This window comes from Leptonychotes weddellii, chromosome 12 (genome assembly GCF_054177405.1).
Source record: "Leptonychotes weddellii isolate Sample4059 chromosome 12, ASM5417740v2, whole genome shotgun sequence".
NCBI lineage: Eukaryota > Metazoa > Chordata > Mammalia > Carnivora > Phocidae > Leptonychotes > Leptonychotes weddellii.
The window spans coordinates 72742437-72768804 of NC_138380.1; the positions used below are offsets into that span (position 1 = coordinate 72742437).

At 36.5% G+C, this 26368-nt stretch overlaps 1 protein-coding gene and 1 long non-coding RNA gene across 2 annotated transcripts in view; both read left to right on the plus strand.

Annotated features, from left to right (window-relative positions):
• The window catches only part of LOC145716586 (uncharacterized), a 35960-nt gene extending 28969 nt beyond the window's left edge, over positions 1-6991 (plus strand). The window contains exon 2 of the long non-coding RNA XR_014139380.1: positions 5440-6991. This is a non-coding gene — a long non-coding RNA (uncharacterized LOC145716586). The remainder of the gene's footprint in view (positions 1-5439) is intronic.
• CACNA2D1 (calcium voltage-gated channel auxiliary subunit alpha2delta 1) overlaps positions 1-26368 on the plus strand; it is a 343011-nt gene that overhangs the window by 81080 nt on the left and 235563 nt on the right. The gene's annotated exons all lie outside the window — the stretch shown is intronic.

Below are 26368 nucleotides of genomic sequence, written 5' to 3' on the forward strand. Positions count from 1 at the left end.
CCCCCCCGGCTTGTGCTCTCTCTCTCTCAAATAAATAAATAAAATCTAAAAAAAAAAAAGGAAGTAGTCATCATTGCAGTAATAAGTAAAATATAGTAAATGACATAAAGAACTTGATACTCTTGTATTTTGAAGGACACACAAATTCAGGTAGTGAAAAGTATATGAATCAGAGAAATAAAGTGATGATTTGCTAGACTTTTTAATTTCACGTGTCCTTTGTAGTTCTGCAACTGAGAACCGTTTATTGACAAAAAATGTTAAAGTTTGTCTTTAGGAAACCAGGCGTTTGGCGTCAGGCAGGTCCAGGTCTGCCTCCCGTCTCCCGCGCCTTCCCCATCGTGTAACCACTAATGGACTTCTTGGCATTTCTTAATTAACTTGGGAGTTATTTTAATGAGCCTAACATGTGGCATATAAAAAGCTGAAAAAGTGTTTTTAATGTATGGCTCTGAAAAGAAAAAGAACAGAGGACATAGCAGCACCAAATCACTTACAAAGCTGAAAACAAAAATGGAAAAATGCATTATAGCTCAGTCCTTGCAAGTCCATACCGTCCTTCATGGGCATGGCTATGGAGTGACTGCTTTATAAGGATCTAATTGCAGTGTCACAGTGAGAATGTATTGTACTTTTGGGGATTATTTAATATATGTATTTATGTATTTAATTTGAGGTATAATTTATGTAGAATGAAATACACAAATTTTGTGTAAAACTAAATGGATTTTGACAGATGCTTACAGCAATGTAACCCAGACTCCTGTGAAGATACAGACGATTTCCAGTATGCCAAAAGAATCTTTTGTGCCCCCTTTCCTGATTGTTTTTAGTGGATGATTTAAAATCTCTTTGTTTTCTGATAACACAGTAGCAACCTATTTTAGATGCTAGTAAACCATTATATAAGCCTTTTAAAAATGTGGAAATTATGCAGGTGGCAGAAGCAGGTGGTGTTTCTGGCTTTGTTTAATATTGTTCAGTAACTTCTTATTACCTCATGGCATTGAGAGATGGGAGATACAGAAGAATATGAGAGATCAACGTTTTTTATTACATCGCCTGCCTTAATGAAGATTTTTGAATACAGATAGAGATAACTGACTTATTATGTTTCTTATGACTCTTCCTTATTGTTCCTGGCTTCATTTATTTCAACACGTAGATAAATATGTGTAGCTGACTTTCTCAACATTTAAAAATATCTGGAAAAAGATTATTAAAAATTACACAAACCAAGTCCTGAGATATTCTTGTGGTAAAGTGGGAAGTGATTTTTGATTGGTGATAGTCTTGGAAAAAATGATAGTGATTGAAAACAAAATTTCAAATGATAGATATTGGAAATTACCAGTGGACCACAAATCTTTTTAAAAAGACAAGAACACATAAAAGAGCCAGTATTTAATTTCCTAGAATGCCGTGTACTAAAAGCAGGATGCTGAATGTAAGATTCAATTAAAATGTCTTATTATATTGTAGTGAGTTCGAAATTGATATTTATGAAAAAGTGAGATCTGTTACACATAGAGTCATTGCTTATGCCCAAACAGTTGAAGCTTAGACTCCTTCTACCATAGTGATCACCCTCAGAGAAAAGATAATTAATGTCACTAACTGTGGGTCCCTAAATATTACTTTGTCTGTCTTAAGTTATATGATGAGGTAAAGAAGAGAATAATCTTCAGGATATCTCAGTAGGAAATGGTAAGTCCTTATTTATATGGTGTTTGAGAAACAAAATACCTTCCCACTACAAACATTCATTTACATAGGGTCAGCTTTGACTTCTTGATATAATATTATCAAGCTTCATTAAAATGCAGAAAAATGACAGGGCAAGTGTAGAGACCGTTTGGCTAGTTGCCTACTTACCACCCATTCCCAGCTCCCCGCCACCCCTCACCCCCCTTCCCGGCTCCTTCTCAAAGGTCCCCTACTGTACCAGTCATAAGATTTAGGTTGGATTGATACTAGGTGCAGCTTCATGGGTGGTTTCTGATGGTTCCTAATGAACTCAGTTCAGGATTGGAGATACAATCTGCCAAAGTCAATCAGCACAAGATCCCTGCTTGATTATAGAGTTAGACTCAGGAATATTTGATAATAGTGAGAATATGACCCTTAATCTCCTATAGGATAAAAGCAAGGATGATTTCAGCTCTCTTTCCAGCCATTGTGCAACCATGAGGTTGGCAAAGCTGAAGATCATGTGCTAGAGATAACATAACACATGAAGTTGGTCAGAGCCAAGGACGTGCCTTTTTTTTCTTTAACATGCCAAAATCAGTCCTTCGTGATCTGGCTCTTTGCACACCTTTTCAACCTCATCTCCAGTCTGTTCCCCAGCCATGTGAATCTGTGAAGAATTCCCAGATTGTCCCATACTCTTATTTCTCCTGAATTCTTTTTTTCCTACAAGTCCCTTTATCTAGAATCCTTTAATCATGCTTCTTGAGTGCCTGACTCAACTCTAGGGCACCTGTCTGCTGTAGTCTGAATGTTAGTGTGCCCCCAATGTCGATATGTTGAAATTTAAACCTAATGCCTAATGTGATGGTATTAGAAGGTCAGATTTTGGGAGGTGATGAGGTCATGAGGGTTTGCCCTTGAATAGGATTAGTGCTTTTCTAAAAGAGACCCAAAGGAGCTCTCTTGCTTCTTTGGCATATAAATTTACAGTGGAAAGATGACCCTAGAGGACTGACCGCTCACCAGACACCACAGTCTTGGATGTCTTCAACCTCCAGAACTATAAAAAATAGAGGTTTTTTTTTTTTTTATAAGCCACCCAGTTTACGGTATTTTTGTTATAGTAGCCAGACTGGATTGAAGTATTTCTTAGCATCTTTTCCCCCTGTTGTATCTCCTGACGATGGTATGCTTCCTCTGTGCTCTCATGACACCTTGGAAAGCAGAAAACCTCTATGTTGAATTTTAAGTGAGGATTTTTCTCTCTCCAGAGCATCTTTAATACAGATATTTTTTCATTATTGTGTTCAAAGAACCACCCCTTCTCCCTGATAGTACTGTCTCAGAATCTTGATAGACGACGACAACACTTTTTTTTCATAATTGAGATGTGGCTGCGTTCTGATGTGGCGCTCATTTTATGAAACTGATCCCAATAATCACGTTTCAAATGGCATCAGATGCAAGAAAAATATTGCTAACTTGGGTTCACTGTGTCACCTTCAATTATTGGAAAACAAATCACTTAGTTATTTGAAGTGTTAGCCTGTGAATAAGAAAACATAGCTTCTGTTCTTACCTTTCACATATTCATATTTATGAAAATCCTGTTTTAAATGATTGTGAGAGCAAAGTGCTTGGGAAAACAAATAGCACAAGTCAAATAGGGTCTTACCTGGGTTTAGTTCCTGTGTGAGCCCGAGAGCTTCCTTCTGTTCTCAGGTCACCAGAAGTGTCCTTGACCCCAGTTATTGGTCTACCAAAAGGAGAGCCATTACGGAAGAGAACTCTCATGGGAGACATGTATGGATCCGTGGAAATCTGCCAACAACTTAGAAAAAACAGCCAACGTGAATGCCTGACTGCTGAGTGGGCATCACTAAACTAATGCATGAAGTACTTTGTCACTGTTATTTTAGTGTGGTTATTATTATTATTAATACACATGGTCATGACCTGTGGCATCTTAGAATCTACAAGAGAGCCTTGTGTAATATCTATACTCTTTGCTTGGCCTGCTCAGTGTTTTCAAGTATTAGCTTGGTTGCATTATAAGGTGCTTAGTGTCTATTGCTTATACCCACGCCTTTTCACACATTTCTGGTACTTCCTACTTTCATTTTTTGTAAAACAGAAAGTTTATTGTTTGAAGAGCTTAGGGCTCATCTCTCTTTCTCCCCCTCTTTCTTTTTCTGTATATTTGAATGTATATATGTGTGTGTGTATTCCATAGAGTTCAGATATGTTCTTTGTACATTCTTTTCCCAAATTTCAGGATGACTGAGTAATGAATTTATAATGTTAAAACATCTTTATAAAGGTGTTAAAACACCGACTTAATTTATCCTAAGGAAATCTCACAAATTAGATGAAAATGGTCATGGAGGCTCTCTCCTTATAGTTAATAATATAAAACAAATGTTTTTGTCTACCTGATGCCATCAAATCAAGTGAGCCTCTGTTTCCATGACAAAGCACCAACAAAGCCAACAACACGAGTGGGTGTGTTTCAGGGCAGAGCTCAGTGGGCCCTGTGAGGAGAGTTTGGCCCTTCTACTTTGACTTGCAGAGTTACACACTCAAACTGGCTTAAAAAAAAGATGGATATGGTTTAATTCCAAATTAGTTAGTTCCTGAAATGTTATTTCCCGGCTCCAAATCCCCGTTTTAAAAATTCCCAAGAGGCCTGTAAGAAGAGAAAGCAGACTAACATGGTCAGCGGTCCTAGAACTTTTGCTTGTAGTCTGTCCAGCACATTGTGATTTCTCTTCCTTTCAAAGCTGGTAACTCTGGAGGATGAACAGTGACCTGAGGGACTGGAAGAAGACCCTAGATATGGGAGCCTTCTCTATGGCTTACCTGCTCTCAGGTTTTGTGTGTGTGTGTGTGCGCGTGCATGCGAGCTCGTGCATGCGTGTGCACAATTGTGGGGAGGGGAGTGAAAATGAAGAGTATGTTGATATACAGAACTGACAGAATTGAGCCAAAAGGGCAGCAGAATTCTGTCTCATTCTCCCACAGGCCTATGTATCTGTAACACCAGCCAGATACAGTCTGCCCTTTTCATAAAGATCAGAGCTGTCTGAATATTCCCCAAAATAAGTTTAAAACACTTTTGTAGAACAACTACCAGTTGGAGGAGCTTATACAGATATTTCAACTGTTTGGTCAGCTGAAAGTCCCTTTTCTCAGCCCTTCTACTCCCACCGACATTCTCCCCACCCTGCTCTCTCTTTCTCTCTCTCTCTGTCTCTCTCACACACACACACCCCAGACAAGGCTTAAGAGAGACTTTGTCCCGACTATACTCATAAAGTAGTTTCTAAAATAAAATTCTTCTTATGCAGCGTTAAAAAAAAAAAGTTCTGTGATGTTTCTTTGATGTTTTGGTATAAGTAATTGTGGATTGGTTCATTAAAAGCAGTGTATGTTTATGGTACCATTCTTTGTTTATTGACCTGAAAATACGTTCATATTCTACTATAATGTGAACAAAAGAGTTACGCAGGTATATTTTTAAAGTGTTAAAATATTTATACATTAAATGTATGAATTAATAGCTCTATTTATGCATAAAATGTAAAGTATATATGCGTATAGTACATACTTTGAGATATTAACTGAGTGGTCTAAAGAGCATTTGCTTATTTTGCTTATCAGTAGTTTCTAGTTTTTTCCTATAATGAGCATGAGGCACTTATAAAATAAATATTTTTGGGGTTTTTTTTTTCTTTTTTTTAAATATAGTGATTCATCAGGATTCCCAGATACAGAGGCTTAGTGCTCTGAAGGGCTATTACTATGATAGCCTGAAATGAGTTTACCTTGAATGCAATGGATCTAGTATACAGACAATATAATACCTGATCTTTAATAAGGTGAGGACACAAATTTATATACAGGTATGTAGAACACATATATAGCATTAAATAAAATGCTTATAAACTATCAAAGAGAATGTGTTTAAGTGTAAATCTATAGCTTATGCTATGCTACCGAGAGAAGTTATCAAGACTTTTATAAGAAACCATGAACATGTATTTTATTCTCTAATGTTGCCCGTTTATTTCTAGTAAGTGAAGATGGAGATCTTTCCACCTTTTCTTTAAAGTGAATTTTAACAAAACTGTTTTCTAAACTGTGTGTGTGTGTGTGTATGTGTGTGTTTAGCTGGATAAAGAATTTGCAACATGTCAAATTACTGAATTTTTAAGAATGCTCATCTTTTAGCAAGGGTTGGGGTTCCACTGCTATTTATAAAACAAGTGTCTTCACCAAATTTTACATATTTACTATATGGTTAGCTATGCCATATTTAGGGTTTTCTTCCATCTTGGTAGACAGCAAACCCCAAAGAGTTCTTTTTCTACTTGGAAGCCATTAAAGGTGAACTTCAATTACATAGTGGGGACTTTTGCATGAATAGAGAATTATTCAGAGGTTTATTCAAGATGAAAACAATTATGCATCATTGCAGGGCTGAGCAAGCCATAAGCCCAGGGAGATTCAGAGAATTTTGCCTCCACTGTGAGGGCGGTGATTTGAGTAAAACTGTAATCCTTGATACTGTGAAACAGTAATGTTCCAATGGCCAGCCTAAGGTTTGCCATGGAATTGCTGTCCAGGTGACACATTGTATTTCTTGCTTGGAATCAGTGCTGCTCACTACATTTGAGTGGACATGCTGGAGGATGCTTTATGCTTTGTGAGAAAATCAGCACTGAGCCCTTGCTACATTTTCAATTTTATTACACTTTTCCCAAGTGTGAGAGGCAGTAATGATCAAAGATTTTTCCCATGTATAATTCATACGATTTTGATGGAAAGCATATTGCAATTGTCTGTAGAAGTAGAATGTGGTTAAAATTAGACAATTAAAATAATCCTGGTAATTGTGTTTGTGTGTGTTAAAGTTGCAAATGTGGGACTGTTACGGAAAGATTTTGGAAATAGATTTTTCAAAGGCTTTAGTGTTTTGATCTTTCAGCTACTCTTTAACACAAACCTCTAGGGTATATTTTATCAAGGCATCAATTTGTGCACCTTAATGAAGATGAAGTTTGTGGAATGCTTGTGGTCTGCATTAATGACCCAGGCAACCCTTCACAACTTTTTTTTTTTTTTAAGATTTATTTATTGGGGCGCCTGGGTGGCTCAGTCGTTAAGCATCTGCCTTCTGCTCAGGTCATGGTCCCAGGGTCCTGGGAGCGAGCCCTGCATCGGGCTCCCCACTCTGCAGGAAACCTTCTCCCTCTCCCACTCCCCCTGCTTATGTTCCCTCTCTCACTGTCTCTCTCTCTCTCTGTCAAATAAATTTAAAAAAAAAAAAAGGATTTATTTATCTGTGAGAGAGAGAGAGAGAGCGTGCATGGGGAAGAGCAGGAGAGATTCCCCAAGCAGACTCTCCACTAAACACAGAGCCCAACGCTGGGCTCGAGCCCATGACCCACGAGATCATGCCTGAACTGAAATCAAGAGTAGGATGCTCAACTGACTGAGCCACTCACGTGTCCCTCTCTTCATAACTTTTAAGCTACTTCTGAAATACTGCTTTGTCTCCTTTAGTTTAGCACTTCATCTAATGTAAGAAGTATGTTATCTGTCTCCAGAAGCAAATCATATTTGTGCATTAATATATCCTATTGCCCAGCATCGCATTTTAAAAAAGATTTTATTTATTTATTTACTTATTTAGAGAGCATGAGCGGGGAGGAGGGGCAGAGGGAGAAGCAGACTCCCTGCTGAGCAGGGAGCCGACTTGGGGCTAGATCCCAGGCCTCTGAGACCATGACCTGAGCCTAACGAAGGCAGACGCTTAACTGACTGAGCCACCCAGGCACCCCCCAGCATTGCGTTTTCATTACCTTTATTTATTTCTGAGTTTTCTTTATGTTACTCTGGCACTTTAATTTAGCTGTATATGTTTTCCCCCAGATTCTCCAACAAATTTTAAATAAATTTTTAAAAGACATGTTAAATAAGCTAATCTATAAGTAAACCTTGCAGAGAAAGACTTCAGAGAGGCCTTATGTAAAGGAATAGGTGTAACTTAACAGTAATGAGACTACAGTTTTAATACACACACACACACACATTTTTAAACTAAGTGTACCACAAAAACATTAAATTAATAAGATGACCGATGATATGCCTGCTTCTGCCACCCATTTGCACATGTGACATTGTGTAAAAGTAAATTACTCATGTATGGCCTCAGGAAGCATATGAAAGATACTTACAATGTACTTAAGAAGATCAAATAAGATAACAGATGTGGTGATACTTTTAAAAATTTGAGTATACTACACTTGGAGGCAATTTGTAAGAGGGGACACTACATCAAGAATTCCTAAGTAATGAAGAACATGATTCTTATTGACAATAATGTTCTTTCATGTGACCTTGTTTTCCTGTGGCTTTTAGCTTTCTTTAATCATGATCATTCTGTGTTTTAGTTATTGCTTTGTTTCTTGTTTAATTTCATTTTCCTTTTATTTCAAATGATGTGAAGACATGTGGCCATGCTATTATTTTTCTTGCAAATGGGCTTTAAGTATATCTCTTAGAAGTTCTTACTTGATTCAGTTTAACATAGGATAGGGCTGTTGGTCCACTGTAGAAAACTAAAACTAAACATCCAGTATAAACATCAGAAAATGTCTGTGAAGACCATTTGAAAATGAAATTATGATTAATAGCTATTTTAGATTTCTTTGTTTCTCAAGCTCACTTTCTCCCTTTTGTCTTATGGGATTATAGAAACCTCTTTGATAAATAAAAGGATTTTGTGTGTAAGGTTTTGATGCCTCATCCCTTAGTGTCATGAAGGATTGAATTTAAAGCTGATTAAAATCCTAATAAATGAATATAGATATGAAGTATTTATCGATTGAGATAAAAATGGCATTTTTAATAACAAGAATGAACTTTGTGTCTGTGAGGTATTTTCCTTTGAGAGGCTCAATGCCTTTGAAAAATAATAAAATCCACAAATTATCTCATTAATGTGCATATTAATTAATGAATGAAAACTCTTTTCCCTCTCATTTTAAGATACAAATCAAGGTGAAATATGAAAGGCTTTATACCTCTAAATTAGTCCATTGAAAAAACAGTGAGCTCAGCCCAGAAAATTCTTAAAAGTCTTTGGTCTTTATTCCCTTTATGAAGCCAGTATGGGATTTCTGGTCACCTTTGAAAATGGAAATTTTGACATTTAAATGCAGGAACTACAAACCATACTTTTAAAAATTCAAAAGCTAGAGCTAAGTGTAAATAATTCTGTGGTTTCGCCGTGGAGGTTGTATAGAATAAAGGTTCAGGGTCTAGGATCTGGAGGCTAGCTCTGTGTGTTTGCTTCCGGCTACAGTCAGGTCGTGTGGTGTAAGGGCATGGAAGCCGTGGGGCCTCCAGGCCTCAGCCTTCTGACCTCTGACGTGGGCATGACACCTCGCTCAGGGGCTTGCTGTGGGGATTAGAAGAGAGAGTGTGTGTAAAAGACCATATTGCTTGGCGAGTAGCATTTATTCAGTAACGCCTCTTTTAATCATGAATTGATGATAATAATTACTGGCAATGACAAGTAAATATGTATACTTGAAAACATGTGAAAAAGATTTGCAAGGCATGAAATACACTGCCGAAGTGAACTTTAAATGATTTTTAACTAAAATCAGCCAGGATTCTTCCTTCTTCTCATCTTTGGAAAGGTGTATTATAAATAAGATTTTTTTTTCTTTTTTTTAAAGATTTTATTTATTTATTTGAGAGAGAGAGAATGAGAGAGAGCACATGAGAGGGGGGAGGGTCAGAGGGAGAAGCAGACTCCCCGCTGAGCAGGGAGCCCCATGTGGGACTCGATCCAGGGACTCCAGGATCATGACCTGAGCCGAAGGCAGTCGCTTAACCAACTGAGCCACCCAGGCGCCCTTTTTTTTTTTTCTTTAGTGGTGCTTGTGGAAGGTGGGCTGGTGGAGGGAATGAGAGAACCAGTTCAGTTTTATATGCCATGTTTAAAGGCTTGGTTTTATTGTAAAATATAAAACCAGAACAGTACAGTTTAAAATGTTTTGGTACAGAATTCAAATAGATATTGGAAGCACAAGTATCTGTGTAACATATACCAAAATGTTTAGTATCATAACTATCCAGAGTTAAATGTACAACTTCTAAATAATTTAAAGTTTTCCTTGAAAACCTGATTTGTGGTTTTAAAACAAAATTGACTTTTATAGTACAAGGAACTGTTTCCTAACTCTGGCACTATGTGATGTTAAGGCACACTCTTAATTTTAATAAAATGTGAACGAAATACATTTTCATGGCTTTTACAATGTATTTTTTTTTTCCCTTCTGCAATAAATCAGTGTGAGCCTGACTCAACATTGATTTGGAACATGTGGCTGTGTATAATACAAAACAAACAAATCAAGAAAAAAAAATCAACGCAGTGAGCCCATTGGAGAAGGAAAATTTTCTATTTTATGTAATGAAAATCCCTTTTGTGTTATTTGTTTTATTGAATAGGATCTTTTGCATTTGACAGAGGCATGTTCTTTCAGCGCTTGCTGGCTATACATGACTTCATTGCAGCTAGTATAAGAGCATAAAAAAGTGGACTTTTTTTTTTTTTTTTAAAGATGCAACACCGAAAATCTTACTAGGATGAGTATAAATTAGTTAAAATCCATAAATAAAATTCTTCGTCTAACAGAAAAATGAAGTAGTTCTAGTGAAGTTGAATGTGAAACAAATAACATGTTTAGTCTAACATTATGAGAATTGATTGTAGTACCATGATCACATTTTTCTGTTTTAAGTTTTTTCAGTTTTACATCCTAGAATACTGTCTGCTGAAAATAATAATGTCTCAGATAGGTTAGAATGATTGATTAAAACATTTTGCATTATTAATTATTTTGGTCTAGTGTATCATATGCTACTCTATACCTCTAATCCATTATTTCTCATTCTTGGCAATAAAATTCATTTACCGTTACTTTAAGGATATTCAAATTCACATAATGTCAATTAATCCCTAAAATAGGTCATGCACTATACTAGACATTTTCACCTTTTTTTTCTTTATTCAAGCCTCACAGTAACCTTTTGATGACAGATTTTATGTTCTTTATGAAGGTAAAGGAATTTTGGAGAATTATTTTAGAAACATATTATTTTAATGATTAAGAACAGTTGAAGAGGCGTCATCATAAGTCTGTTCTTACAGCCCAGGAAATTATAATACGACAGTACTATGAATAGTGAGGCAATTTTACTCCTAGAGGAATTAAAGATGGTAGCATCTATTTATGTAATTAGCTCGCTACTGTATTTAAATTCATACTGTTGCTATAGTAGTATTTGCACTAAACCTAGAAATTAATTCTGCATCTGTGTGCTTGGGCCCAGCATTAACCCTTCTGACCGTGTCTCCCTCTCCCTTCCCTTTCTTTCATTATTAGCACGTGCACACACGCACACCACACACACATATGTGCATTTTCTCTCTCCTCCCTCTCTCCTGAGCCTTCTAGAAGGATTAAGAGATTAAGATATGAAAGGTGAGATGGTGATGGTATAAATCGGTCTCCTGGGACTCTTTTTGTCCTGAATCCCCAGATTGATCCCACAGAAGAAGGATTCCCAGGAGGTTTGAAATTTCATTGTGGGGTACGGGCTTCCCTTCAGCTGCCTGACCATAAGCAGGTCTGAGTAGCAGTTCCCTGGAGCTCCAGAAATCCCTGAATTAGTGCAAAATGTAGTCCCAAGTAGCACAGTTCTCTCTGCAGCTTGCACATGGTGGAGAGAGCAACACATAGAAAAAAACGTGTTTAGGTCAGAAATACAAAGGCTTTGAAATATAAAGACAGTTTTATCTATTAATCTATAAGCAATAATCTATTAATCTAAACCATTAATAAAGCTTATAAAGGTGTCTGATTCATAATCAGGTTAATAACTCTTGCGAAAATGTGAAATGTTCTTTTCAGTATATGTACGAGTTACATCAGCCCTAACTATACAATTGGTAGAATTATAATATGAGAGCCTGAGACCAAATTGTAGATGTTTTAAGGATTGTTTTGGATCCTTAGGTTTGTGCACTTTTTTTTTTTTAGAGAGGGGAAGAGAGGTTGGGGGGGAGGGGCAGAGGGAGAGGGAAAGGGAGAGAGAATCTTAGGCAGGCTCCCCTGGCACAAAGTTTGATGCAGGGCTTAATCTTAATGACCCTGAGATCATGACCTGAGCCAAAATCCAGAGTCAGATGCTTAACCGACTGAGCCACCCAGGCACCCTAAGTTTGCATACTCTTAATTCAACTGTAATTTGGAAGTATTTCAATAACTACACCTCAAAACACCTTCTAAAAATTATTTTTAATTGAAGTGTAGTTGACATACAATATTACGTTGGTTTCAGGTGTATGGCATAGTGATTTGATGATTTATATACATTATGAAACTCTCACCATGATAAGTGTAGTCACCATCTGTTACCATAAGCATTACTACAATATTGTACTTTTCATCCCTGTGATTTATTTATTTTAAAAACTGGAATTTTGTGCCTCTTAATTCCCTTCACCTAAAACACCTTTTAAGCCAAACCTGAAAGGTGCCTTTTAGATAAAATGTAAGGAAAGAGGCCTTTAGGAATTTAATAAATAATTTAATAAATTAATTGATGAACTAATGATATATAAAGCAATAGAAAATAAGAGATATGGTTCGTGAGAATATTTTGATGTGTTGACACTGTCGAGTCAGCTTTGAGATTTTAAACGCAGAGTATGTCTTATGTTTTCTTGAAAGGAAGCTAATAATTTTCTAAACTCAGGCCTAGATTTAGATTCAAAATATAAAATGGGATTAGTAGATCAGGAATGAAGTTTGAATGCTCTTGAAGTTTACAGTAAATTAGGAAATGGAGAAGTTGAAGGGATATAGCATGTATTGAGAACCTGCTCTTTTAGAGATATCATTTTATTAAAATGATTATTAATCACAGTAAAATTATGAGTTCACTGATGTTATTCCAGTTTTATAGAGGAGGAAACAGAGACTCATAGATATTAATTTGCCCAAGTGATGCAACTGGTGGGGTGGGCTTTACATCTGAATCTGCATGACTCCAAAGCTGAGGGTCCTTTCCTTTTTCCATACACTCTGTAGGAGAGTTGGCATTATAGTTGGCAAATTGCTCAGTACTATTTCATTTTTAGTGGGACAATTCTTAGCTAAATCAGAGGCATCTACATTAGTTCTTGCTTCTTTATACTTCATGTCTTTGTCATTTATTAGGCAAAGAGCTCAAGCACAGTGTCTGAGATCTTGTTAGTATGTAAAGAAATTGAAAATTGGTCTATGTGGTAGTGGTGTGTGTGTGTGTGTGTGTGTGTGTGTGTGTGCGCACGCGAGGATGTGTATATCACAAGCACATAGACAAATTCAAGTAGACCCTGTGAATAGGCTAAATACTTCAATAGGCTTTTCTGCCTTCAACGAAGTATGACAATGCAATTGACTCCTAATATATTATAATAAAAAACAGAGACAGACAGACTTCTACTCTATGGCAAACTTTGGCATTGACTTTAACAATATAGGTTTTGATATCTTTATAATGGATATTGGGAATATTACTCTTTATCTTTTTTTTTTTTCTTGGTAGTAAAAAGCTTTACACTACATAAATGTGCATTAAAGAGAAGAATACATTTACTAGAAGAAAGATACCGGATAGCACAATTATTTTTAGCTGCTACTGGTATCATTACTAATGAGAAACTTGGAAGAAACAAGGGAGGCATCACTGTAGCAGTGGATTTTTTGAGGAGGGAGTTGGGTCTACTGAGTATTTCAGGTTATTGGTCCATTGAATCATGCTTGAGTAGAGCTAAAATTTTATTTTCCTTATGGTGTCTTCACATGGGCTTGGTCTCTTTTTAGAACATACTCTAAATTTATCACAGTAGGCCCATGTATGGCTTTATTTGATTGTTATTTTCGTTTAGAGGCAAGAAGAGCTAGGTTTCTACTAGAAGCATCCTCTTTAATGACTTTTGTTTTCCTGACACAGTAGTATTTCTAAATTCATTCTGTTGCTCTTAAAGAAATTAGAGAAAAGGGGAAAAGGTGATGGATATAACTAAAGTACTGTTGTAAAAATTAAAATAGTCATTATTAGAACCTCTCCTGCATTGCTGTTTCCTTTCTATCAGTTGAGTGTATTTGTTCCTGACGTATTATAAGGAACCTCCTAAGAATATATTACTTAGTAATATTTTATTTCTCTCAAAATGTCCATATCTTAAAACATCATTCATCTACTCAGTGATTTTCTTTTTTCATTCGACAAAGATTTTTTTTTTTTTGGTACATCTATCATGTGTCAGATATTATAATGAGTTTTGAGAATAAGATGAATGAATTCAATTGCCATGTTTGTCTTCAAGCAAAATCTAGTCTATCAACAAAGTCAGATCCATCAGAGCCCACTACATGCTTGGTATTATTTAATGTTTCAGTTTAACAAGTATTTAATGAATGTCTGTTGTATAACAGACATAGTGATAGTACTGAAGATACAAAAGTGTCGAAGTCAAGATTCCTCCCGTCTGGGGCACCTGGGTAGCTCAGTCGGTTAAGCATCTGCCTTCAGCTCAGGTCATGATCCCGGGGTCCTGGGATTGAACCCCATATAGGGCTCCCTGCCCAGCGGGGAGCCTGCTTCTCCCTTTCCTCTGCCGCCCCCCCTGCTCGTGCTCTCTCTCTCTCAAATAAATAATAAAATCTTTTTTTTTTTTTTTTTTTAATTCCTCCTGTCAAAGAACCCATAGACTCTTCCGGCAAACAGAGATGTAGTTTATAGTTAATAATGGCTGTGGCTGTTAGAATCGTGTTGATGGTTCTGGGAAGCACAGAAGGAGTGGTTACCTGTCTTGGGCCAGGAGTAAGAATAATACTGCTGCTACCTGCCCTGAGGAATGATGAATGTAAAACGTGTTGAGAAACAAAAAGAAAGCAATTTGGTGGAAATAGAGAAACCCCACAGAAGAAATTATTTTTTCTTGTGTCTTTTTGGTAGCAACACAGACTGCCATGTTAGAGAACTTGGGATTTTTCTTGAAAATGACAGGCAGCAACAGAGGGAATTTTTTTTTAATTGATTTTTTTATTATTATGCTAATCACCATACATTACATCATTAGTTTTAGATGTAGTGTTCCATGATTCATTGTTTGCGTATAACACCCAGGGCTCCATGCAGAACGTGCCCTCTTTAATACCCATCACCAGGCTAACCCATCCTCCCACCCCCCTCCCCTCTAGAACCCTCAGTTTGTTTCTCAGAGTCCATAGTCTCTCATGGTTCATCTCCCCCTCCGATTCCCCCCTTCATTCTTCCCCTCCTGCTATCTTCTTCTTCTTCCTCTTTTTTTTTAACATATAATGTATTATTTGTTCCAGAGGTACAGATCTGTGATTCAGCAGTCTTTCACAATTCACAGCGCTCACCACAGCACATACCCTCCCCAATGTCTATCACCCAGCCACCCCATCCCTCCCACTCCCCACCACTCCAGCAACCAGCAACAGAGGGAATTTAGTGGATCACATTGGTTTTTAAAAATATAGATCCTGGGAGTATAAACTAAGGGCAGAGGCAAGACAATGTCTCATTAACAAGAACTTCACTGTGAAGGACCCATGGCCACTGGCTCTTTGTGGACAATTGGTAGGTCATTTGTTTCACAAAATTCTTTACCTATAATTTTCTGGGATCTGAGAATATAAGGAGACCATAACATGAATACTTTCATGGGCATTTCCTGTTAGACAAGTTAAACATGATTTATAGTCACCCTCCCTGAGGTTGTTAGAGATGATCTTTAGATATGTCGGACCTACTGAAGACACTTCCTAAATTTGTTTTCAATATATATTTTTTCAATTAAATTAACCTTAATACAGAGCTCCACTGGTTTATATCTAATAGATGTCTCAGAATTACATGTCATACTCAGTGACCAACAGATTATAAGAGAGGCTATAGAAGAACATAAAGTACGTACGGAAGCGTAGTGGGCCTATAAACCTTGGACCCTTGGAGGTGCCCAATATGCAATAGACTAGCTACAGACAGAATGGATGACACACCCCTACACACACCACTGTGTTTCAAATTAGTATGTTATTTTCTGATAAATAAAAAAGAAAATCATTTCAAAGAATTACTGATTTTATAACAGGCTTTGTTGTTATTTATTCTCCCAATGCTCAGTTATTAAGAGCTCTACAATGGGGCAGGCTCCAAAATATTTAGATGATCAAAAAAGTTTGCAAAGATTATGGAAATCACCCAGAGGAGGCACTAATGTGTTCATAACTGGCTGCTAGTTATGTGTTCATAGACTCCTACAGTGGTGGCTAGGGCCTGACTTGTAGTCCATGTTAATGTTGGAGACTTCAGACTCTTAGGAACTTTCCAGTCCATTTTCAAGTCATTGAGGCTTTCTCTTCAGACCTGATTTTCTTTGGACTATCCCTCATTTGACTAATGAATAGTTCCAATACGCATTTGGGAGTGACTACTGGTGTGATGTAATTTTGTTGCTTTCCTTTTAGATTGGACTTACGTGAACTGAGGTGTCAAAAATAAGAACTTATTCAGAAGGTTAGTCTAAGTCACTTACTAATGGAAAACACAAGAAAATGTAGGTTCTGTCACATGTTAGATAGCGGTTGGGCCCTGGACTAGAGTACAGACCACCCTGAATCCTATTCACTTCTTCAGTATGAATTTGTTGTGTGATTTACTGTGTGAGAAAATTCAGGACATCTGCCTTTCAGTTCCGTCAACCACAAAAGGAAGATAGTATCTGTCTAAGAGTAGGATGGTTGATGGAATGAACTCTATAGGAGATAGTGTTTGAAAAGGTATTACTATTTAACTATAAACACTTACCAGTGACAATAGTAGTAAGTAATGTTTCCATCATTCTACGTGTACCTCGTATCTCCTATTTTGTAGTTGACATCTTTAGTTTCTAGGTAAGCCTCCAATTGCACCAGTTGCTTTGCATTCAGAAAATAATCCCATTGGAGATCGAAATGTTAATGTGAGATTAATGATTGGTCATGATATGGTTGTAAAATAAAAAATACTTAAATGAGTAAGGCTTGAGACAGCCTATTTATACCTGATAATTCCAGTAGGGGGAAAAAAAAACTAGCAAAAAATAGGGGGGAGAAAAACAACAACAAAAAACAGGACAGAAGTATGTTATGTATCCATGTGTTTGTGTGTGTATGTCTGATGTTTTGCCAATAACACATGCAACTCTGGTATCTTGTGCTCAGTAAAAATTCACTGAGCTAGTTTTAGAAATGTTAGGTATTGGATGCCTGGGTGGCTCAGTGGGTTAAGCATCTGCCTTTGGCTCAGGTCAGGATCCCAGGGTCCTGGGATCAAGTCCCACATCGGGCTCCTTGCTCAGGGAGGAGCCTGCTTCTCCCTCTCCCTCTGCCTGCCACTCCCCCTGCTTGTGTTCTCTCTCTCTCTCTCTCTCTCGGAAATAAATAATAAAATCTTTAAAAAAAATGTTAGGTATTAGATTTTCTGTTTAGTTTCTGACCTTACCCCATATTAAAAAAAAAAAAAAGAAGAAAGGAAAGGATTATTTGTATGTGAAATTTTATAAAACATGTGAGGAGACTTGAAAAGTTGTTTTTAAGGTTTAGAACGTATTCTTTTTTCTGTTTCTGAGTTTTTGCATAATTTACATAAGCACTGGTTAAGTAAGGAAACAGCTGTTAGAAAAAGTTACTTTAAAATATATTGTGTTCATGGAATTAGTGCAATAATTTTTATTTTTACTGCTACTAGTATATGATTTAGGTGGACCATTAAAATAAAGAACATTTTTATTTATAACTGTACTAAAACACTCAAGTAGAAATGTAAGTGGATCCAGCATTTATGGAGGAAACAGATCTACTTTAGCAAGATCTTGCTAATTGGATTATTTATTAATTTATTTGACTCGTCAATATACAATTTCAAAATTTAGAGTAAAAATCACCTTCCATAGATGATAAATTAGTTTTATGGCATGAAAATGCTGTAAGTGAGGAAATATTATTAAGAACATATGAGTCAGGGGCGCCTGGGTGGCTCAGTTGGTTAAGTGTATGACTTTGGCTCTGGTCATGATCTCAGGGTCCTGGGAACCCGGAATCCACACTCAGCGGGGACTCTGCTTGACCCTCTGCCCCTCCCCCTGCTCATGTGCATGCTCTCTTGCTCTCTCTCTCTCAAGTAAATAAATAAAATCTTAAAAAAAAAAAAAAAAGAACGTATCAGTCAAAAAGAACTTAAAAATACTAAGGTTTTTCTTCCGTTTGTGTTGTATCAAGTTAGATACTTTTCAAAATAGCCCAATGTAAGAAACATTACTAAACAGCAAGGGACAAAAGCTTCTTATACCATTGTTTGAATTCCTCATTCTAACTTAAATCAATGAAGAAAATGCTTACCCCAAGTGAATTTTTTTCTGATATACAATTGGTTAGTGTAGGATTAAATTATGAATGTCACATTTAATTTAAAACTAAAGAGAGAAAGAACATCACAGAGAATGTGCACTTTTGTGAATGTCAAGTGCAACTTGTTGAAGGTCTTTTGAAAAACAAGTAGGAAAGACTATTAGTTATGCATGCCTAGAGTACCTACCAGTTTGGAATACAGATGCCAAGTACGCTATTGATCACCACTGTTTTTAATTCAGGCTGGCTCTCGGAATCACATTGTTTCTGTTTTCCTTTCGAAGAGAATGAGCTTATGCTACAGAATGGATCCAGAGCCTCTTAAAATCTGTGTAGAAAATAACATTCTTGCCTGGGGACTTGGTTTTCACTTTCTGTAATTCGAGATTTATCTGGTAACTTGCTATTAGTTTCTAAAGGGGCCTTTCCTCTCCTCTGTGTTCTTAAATACTGGTTCTCCTTAATAAACAAGTATTTTAGTTAGTGTGGTGCCACACAACTAAGAATGTTGCCAAGTGTGGTTAGCTTGCTTCTTTCTGTTCACTTCTAAGCCTTTCACTTACTAAGCGGGAGGGTTAATAGTGTTACTTCATATAAAGCCCTTGCTCAGCTCCGGCCACGCAGTATATTTCCATTAGATAGATGAGAAGTGTGATGCATGGAAATCTCAATTCTTTAGTACAGAGATGTCATTGGGCCTCATATACAGTGACATTTTAGGGATACACACAGGCCAGTCTTGTCCCCTTATCTGTGGCCCATTGACTGGCTAGGACACTATTGCTCCAGACTCCAGGATCCAGCCACCAGAGTGCTTTGGCATTGTTCCTTGACATTTTAGGCAAAATCTAGAAAAATGAAATGAATTCAAACATTATGAAACCATGAGCATGAATATAAAAGATACAGTTGGAAATTTTTTAGTTATTCCAGCTGTTATTGTTATCATGATCATGATCATGATCATCATCATCATCAACACCTCACTTCTCTGTGTGTGATAATAGAATGAGTTATTGGCAATTAAAGGATCATTCGATCTAGTGAGTTCATAATGTTGCCAGTGTTGTAGAAGCTTCTTCCTCTCAAATGAAAGTCCATTTGCCTTTGGTGTGCCAGATCACATTTTCTCAGGCACTAACTAAAGGATTAAAAGATAATTGGTTTAGTTCCATTTTATATTAGCACTGGTTCAGAATGTTTCTTTAAGGAGAGAAGCATCATTATAATGTCTTTATCTGCAGAGGGAAGGGTTGATTTTGCCCATTGTACCATAGAGAATATTTGAAGAAAATGTTTAGTTGCTTTATAAAGTTTACCATTCTACCTGTTTTGTGAGTAATTTTAATCAAGCGATAAAGGAACAGAATTAAAGCATACCACTGTTAGCACTTTATTCTTTTAGTTTCCTTCTTTAGCCTGGTGACCGTGTTTTGGTAATTTTACTCATTCTCATTTCACCTCCGGTCACTGAGTTAGGTATTGGGTAGAGATTATTTGTCAAGTGATAAGTTGTGGCCTTTGAAAAATTACATCTTTATGAGTAATCCTCATAAGCCATCATATTTAATACGAATTGTTTAAAGTGAAGACCTGTTATGAGTCCAGAAGGTATAGGGATATGCCTGTTTTGGAAAGAGAAGTAGGAAAAAGTTTCTCTCTTCAAATGCATAGCATATATAGGACAAACCAGGTAATTCGTATTCATTTCACTTTCAACAATCATCTTTTTATGTTAAAAAATGTTTTCTTATGTTAACTATTTAATTTTCATGAATTGATTGGTTCCATTTTCAGTTTTCTTTGCTAGTTGGGTTGCCTAAAAAATTCAAAGATAGTTATGGCCCCCTTGTGGTCAAATAATGTAAAATTCCCAAGATTGAAGAATAGTTAGCTTTTTCTAAAATGATATTGTTGAAAATTCTAAGGCTGTGGTTTCAAAAATCACAAAATAGTCTTATATATAATAAAGACATCAATTCATTGAATAGATATTTAATGTATGGTCAAGTATCTAATTTTTTAGGTAAGTAAATAAATGATCAGGTTTATGTAAATAAAACATTTGAAATCATTACATTCCCTACTCCAGCCTCTATGACATTTTAGTGTGGATGTGTTAATAAGCAGTTAAAAAAAGTATGTTTCCTATGATGCTGAATTTGTTAACTAAATATCACTTAATATGTAAAACCTATTAAGATAGTATAGGATATGAACCAGCATATATTACATGTATGCTTTTGGTAATTAAATGCTAACATTTTTATTGAAATAATTATCTAGCTTCTCACATAATTCTATTTTACTCTTGATTAGGAAAAGAATCTTGAGCCATTTCAGAGAAAATAAACATTAATGAAAGTAAATTTTTGAAGTTTTTTTTTTCTCCCATGTTTAGTATATGTTTTATGTTCTATTTAGGGATTAAAACATTTGATGTCAGGAAGTGTATGTCTTTATGCCTGTTTCAATTAATTTATTGTAAATGGAACAAGCAATTGTCATTATCACCATTGTGATAAGTCTTAAATGATTCCTACTGCAAAAAATACTGATGTGGAGAGTTCATGTTCTACTTTTTGGAAACAACGTTATATACATAGAAAAAATAATCTGGATTTGGGCCAATTGCTCTTTAAAATAGCATGTGAACGTTATATAAGATTGTTTTATGTATAAACCTTTCTACTTAAAATATGAAAACAGATGGTAGTGAACTAAGCAGAAATAAATCATGTTATGCAAATATAACTACTATCTCTGAGTTGTTTTAGTGAAACAGTCTCTTTGGCTTTGATGTGGTTGTAAGAGTAGAGAGGAAATAAGGGTCTTATAATGTATCGTGTGTGCCAATGACAGACATTCAAAGTCTGTCTCAATCAGTGCCAATTTGGTATTACATTTTCATCAGGTTCACTTTCCTTGATCTCATGGAATAAACTTGTCTCTTCAGTGAAGAAATGGAAGAGCTAGCAGAAATTAAATGAATACTTCAATAAAGGTCACAACAAATTTATCAGAGCTTTGCTAGATTAAAAAACATCTATGAAGGCAAAACTCATCACTGGGGTTAGAAGTTAGAGTACAAGGGACGTTTGTGGAATGCTAATAATTCTTGTCTTTTCGATTTAAGTGCATCATATGAAAACTTGTACTTTGTTAAAGTCATGATTTATACACTTTTCTGTATGTATACTATTTTCAGCAGTAAGTTAAACTAGGAAAAAACTTGTAAACACCTGTACAAAATTCTAGAGTCGGTCATGTTATGAAAATATTGACATGTCGAAGTTAAAAATATGCTTTGAAACATACTTCTATACAAAATTCACTCTAAGATGCTTTAGAATGCATTGTTTCACCTACAATAAATTTTACGAAGTGTTTTTTCCCCCTATAATTAGCTCAAAGTCAGGAAAGAGAAAGTTGTCTTCTACATGATCACTTAAATGCTTGTGTGTCAGAAGAAGTTAGCTAACTAGTTTTACGTGTTTCAACACTTCTGCTTGAAAGTGGTCCTGAAGCATCTTTGTAATTAGTTTGTTAATTTCTTTCTTGTGTCCTTCGGCTGTTGTAGGAGAAACAACAGTGGCCTCTGCTTTACCCTGAATTTTGTAAAAATAGAAGCAGTTACTATATAATTGTCAGCCTTAAATTAGATGACACATGAGAAAGTCTATAGCATAAGGTATGGCACTGGATGTGTTTTCAGTGAAAGTTAGTTTTTTGGTTTTTTTGTTTTTTTTTTTTCTTTTTCCTCCATGGAGATCTTACCTCAGTCTGCTTTTGGAAATGGATGGGTTTTCTGGCTTGTTGGCAATACAAAGAAATGGACATGTGTTACTTTGAAATATGCATCATTTTATGAGAGCATTAGCCAGATGAAAAATCTTTATTGTGTAGATGGCATTTATCAATGTGATGTGAGAATGGGCTAAATGAGGATGGTATCCTAATTTCATCTGCTATTTAGTTTTACATTTTAATTCTGTGACTATTTAATTTGTAAAACTGGCGAAATTATTTTAGAAAAAATAAATACGTTCATTCCCTCTGAATTCCTTTTGTTGGCTATGTATCCTCAAGAAATAATTTAAAAAGTAGAAAAAAGGCTGCAAAGTCACAAACATGGAATACTAAAAGATTGTGGTCTGAATGTCATGCAATAGTAGAGTAGTTAGAATTTGAATATATCTGGTTGGTAGAGTACTATATAATTTAAAAACAAATATTTTGAAGTGTTTTGTTTTAGTATGCAGTGTTTCATGGAGTAAAGTAAAATTTAAGAAGTCTATGCATATCATGATTACCATTATTTATTATCATTATTATAATATTGTAATTATGTAATTGAACAAAGACTTTGTAAGACTTAGGAAAATGGAAACATCTCTTCAACTAAGGTGGTAGAATTTGGGGTGATAATGTTTCTTTAATGTTATAATTTTGTTCTTTACATTTGGGATAAGGTGAAGGGGAAAGGGAGAGTACAGAATGAAAATAAGAGCAGTTGCTTTTTAATTAGACCAAGAACATTTTTCCTGGCACACTGATTTCTATTTACTGTACAATGTAATTTTTTTTAAGGCAGTGTATTAAAATCGTGCAAAACTGAGATGTTTGCCATGGAGTTCTGTCTGTGTTTGGTTCTCTCCAAAACAGATCACTGAGATTTGACTTAAATATGTCTTAGAAAACTTAAAGGTAAATGTAAGTTATCTCATAAGCACAGTTCATGGAGCAACAACTGTGAATATGCTGTGATTTCTGGAAGCTTCCAGGTTTGGTGGCTAACCTATGTTTTGCTATTATCCCTTCTTGGGCTCAACTCTAGCTCTAACCACATAGAGCAGAATCTCTCTTCATCCGGCTTTAGGGTTGGAGGGCATCTATGGGAATGCATAGGTGAGCAGTCTGTGTAAGCAGAGTGAGTAAAAGGTAAACATTTACTTTCCTTTCTTTTTTGGTTCAGGCCCTTTCCAGCCTCCCACAGAGGGGCACGGCCTGTCTGCAGGTTCTCAGCCCTGTGCTCTAGGGCCAGAAGCACAAACAACAAAGGGAGGGCTAGGAAGGCAGATTTAATGAATTTTATCAACTGTCCTACCACCTCGTTAAAAGAACATTTCAAGGGGAACATTTGCTGACATGGCTTTTTGAGGATTCATTTATTCCACAAACATTCAGCCAGAGCCCCCTAGGTACCTGAAGTCCAGATGTAGGGGATATGAAGATGAATCTGGCCTGGTCCCTGCCTCAAGCAGTTTATGTAAGTGAGAAGTTTGTCCTGCTTAATTTCAAGGTTCCCTAAAATGCAAGCAGCTTCTTTCTCTTTTTATACGACACAAAAAGAAGCCAAGGATGCTTTTATTACACTGGTATTCTCAGATATATATATATATATAAAGAGAGAGAGAGAGGGGTGTAAATTACACTTCACATAGCCTATATATTTCCAGAAGTAAAACTGGCATACTATCTGTGTTTTTCCCCCCCTTGGGAAAAAAATATGATTTAAAAAAATAACATTAGGATAATAGAAAATACAAGGTTGGCGTTGTGCCTATTTGGACAGTAAATTCCTTCCTTTAGTTGAGCACAAATACATGCCTACCATGATTTTTTTTATTATTAAAGAATAATTTTTCTATCTATCGAAGGGAAGTGCACGCATACTCTATGATCCTTCAGTTCCACTATTAGATACATTCCTAGCAGAAATACGCAAATTACCAAAAGACATGCAGTAGAATGTTCATAGCAGCATTATTTTTAGTAGCCCCAAGCTAGAACAACCCAAATGCCCATCAGTAGTAAAATGGAACATAAATTGCGGTACATTTATGACACTGGAATGTGGTACATTTATTACACAGGAATATCACATGGCAGTGAAAACAGGCGATAGTAAGGAAAACTGAAACATAACGTTGAGTGAAGGAAGCTGGACACCAAATACAGATACTGTTCTCTGATTCTATATCAGTAAAGTATAAAGCAAAACTACTCTATGGTATTAACAGCGTAGAAGTTGCTCTTTTGGGGGGAGACTCAGCAAAAGAGGGTGTTTCGGGGCTGCTAGTTACATGAAGTTTTTTTCACCTGCGTACTGACAACACAGGTGTGTTTAGTTTGTGAAAATTCACTGATTCTGACACTTAAGTATTTTTAGGATGTTACACTTCAACACAGAGTTTAAAAATAAGCAAAGTGAGTGACCAGTTGGAACAATGTAACAGGAGGTGGAGCTGTCCTCCTAACATTCATGTTCCTCATCTATTATGCTGTTTGTGGAAATAAATGAAGATCATACCACTACCAGCAAAAACAGAGGCTCTTTATTCAGAGCTTCCTATAGCAGCCACCATCACTTGAATTGGGCAGAGACTCAGAGGTAAGGCGGGGAGTGGGAAAGCATAGGGAAAGAAATGGAAGGCTTCGGTTGTGCTGTGGTCGGAGGGTGTTGGCATGGGAAGCCGGGGGTGGGCTGGCGAGAAGCAGGGCATCTTAAGTGATTGGTTTGGGGAGCATAATTGGCTTTGCTGGGTTTGTCCTGAGCTAGAAGCCAGGGCAAAAACAAAAACAAAGAAACACAAAGAAACACAAACCAAAAAAAAAAAACCTGAGAAGCTGGCAGTCCCGAACCAAGTTCTGTAGTTCTGGGCAAGTTGCTGCGGAGTTGTGGTTTGGCCCCCCAGGTTGGTTGCTTCAGAAGTTGTGGGTCAGGGTTCTCTTGTCATATGTCATCTGAGCAGTCCATTTGGCTGTGCAGTGTCATCGTGGAAAGAGCCACGTGGAAGCAGAATCAATAGACAGGCTATAGGGAAAGTGATGTGCTCTGTCAGAGCCTCGCTTTTGGTATACTTCGGATCGAAGTCTTGATGGCTTCTCTTTGGGGGCTAGACCTGTGATCTGTGAGTTCTCCTCAAAGTAATAGGGAATGAGAAAATACCTACTTAACTAGTCTAAGCCCATACTGACTGACCTTATGTAAGGGATTTATAATGGAAAGACAGTTTATTTATATGAAGTGGTGGGCATATCTTGTTCAACAATTGGACTTTCCTTTTCTTGAGGGTGAATTTGTTCAGAAATAGCCATTAAATGCTACCCGCACACACAAAGAAGTGTGGATTCTCTGTGACCATATATATTTGGGCTAGTGGTTCTTAATCTGACTGAACATAGTACATGGTACTGTTCCTACCAGCAGACATAGAATCCAATGTAATTGATAGGGTGTGGGGCCCAGGAACTGCTTTTTTAAAAAAAAAAAAAAAAAAAAAGATCTTGTGATTTTACTGTGTGGTTCATGTTGAGATCCACTGGTTTAGAGCAAAGGTTGTAAAATGAATATCTGTATCTGTGTATCTATCTGTCTATAAAGTTTGACTGGGTGGTTGTTCCTGGTATTCTGTGAAGTGTTTATATCTTAAAATTGTCACCAGCATCCTATGAGGTAGTTGCTGTGATTATCTTTTATTTATTTATTTTTATTTATTTATTTATTCTTTTAGAGATTTTATTTATTTATCTGACAGAGAGAGAGACACAGTGAGAGAGGGAACACAAGCAGGGGGAGTGGGAGAGGGAGAAGCAGGCCTCCTGCTGAGCAGGGAGCCCGATGCGGGACTCGATCCCAGGACCCTGGGACCATGACCTGAGCCGAAGTCAGACGCTTAACGACTGAGCCACCCAGGTGCCCCATGATTATCTTTCTTTTAAAGACGAGGAAACTGGAGCTCATAGTAGTTAAATAACTTGCCTATAGCAATTTAATAATTTATCTAAAGTTACACACGTACGCGAGTCCTTATTTACAGAGACAGAATCAAACTTAAACTGAAGTCAGGCTGTATGTAGCCTTTATTTATCTTATTTGGTGTGAATATTCAGACAGGTCACTATGTTTGATTACCGGGTGCTGGAAATATTAATATAATATACAGAATATTCATCACATTTCCTTTCTAAAGTTTTTTTGTAAAGGAAATTCTAGACTATCTGGCCTCAAGATTTTAGGTGAGGAATTATGGACTTGGAATAAGTAGCAGAAGCAGGTCTAATGAAATCTGGAGGAACGTTCTGAACCACCAGGCTGTACACTTTCATGTGGTATTTTTATA